The sequence below is a fragment of the Coregonus lavaretus genome, assembly GCF_964263955.1.
Source record: "Coregonus lavaretus genome assembly, chromosome: 39".
Classification (NCBI taxonomy): Eukaryota; Metazoa; Chordata; class Actinopteri; order Salmoniformes; family Salmonidae; genus Coregonus; species Coregonus lavaretus.
The window spans coordinates 8,408,620-8,409,594 of record NC_140026.1 but is presented as its reverse complement, the minus strand read 5'-3'; positions in this window follow the sequence as shown (position 1 = coordinate 8,409,594).

The window sequence follows — 975 nt, the reverse complement described above, 5'->3', positions numbered from 1 at the left end:
AGTTTTATTAAATTTTCTCCACATTTTACATTCATAAACCATGTCGCGGGCTGTTCTAAAGCTACTCACGATCCACTAACCTTATTCAGTCATGTTACAGCATTAGCTAGCTTGCTAACAACCTGGTAACCACAGGTGAAAGTTATTATAATCTTTGTGATAACTTTACCATTAGTATGCTAACGTTTGGTGGCTAGCTAACTACCATGCAGACCTGGCCAAACACAGCCATGTTGCTCATGGAGACTTCATATTTTGTCTCTTAATGATTTGATGGGATCTTGTTTTGGTTGCGGTCTCATTGTGAAGTGTAATTTAGACCTGGTTGAGAGAGAGAGAGAGAGATATATTTATTTATTTTCCCTTTTGTACTATTTGCAAATCGTTACAACACTGTATATAGACATAATATGACATTTGAAATGTCTTTATTCTTTTGGAACTTTTTCTGAGTGTAATGTTTACTGTTAATATTTATTGTTTATTTCACTTTTTTTTTTAAATTATCTATTTCACTTGCTTTCACAATGTAAACATATGTTTCCCATGCCAATAAAGCCCTTAGAATAGAGAGAGAGAGAGAGAGAGAGAGAGATCCTAATCTCAGCTTGTTACCTGTATAAAAACACCTGTCCACAGAAGCAATCAATCAATCAGATTCCAAACTCAGGCTCGAAACCTTAATGACTTGGAGAAGATCTGCAAAGAGGAGTGGGACAAAATCCCTCCTGAGATGTGTGCAAACCTGGTGGCCAACTACAAGAAACGTCTGACCTCTGTGATTGCCAACAAGGGTTTTGCCACCAAGTACTAAGTCATGTTTTGCAGAGGGGTCAAATACTTATTTCCCTCATTAAAATGCAAATCAATTAATAACATTTTTGACATGTGTTTTTCTGGATTTTTGTTGTTGTTATTCTGTCTCTCACTGTTCAACTAAACCTACCATTAAAATGATAGACTGATCATGTCTTT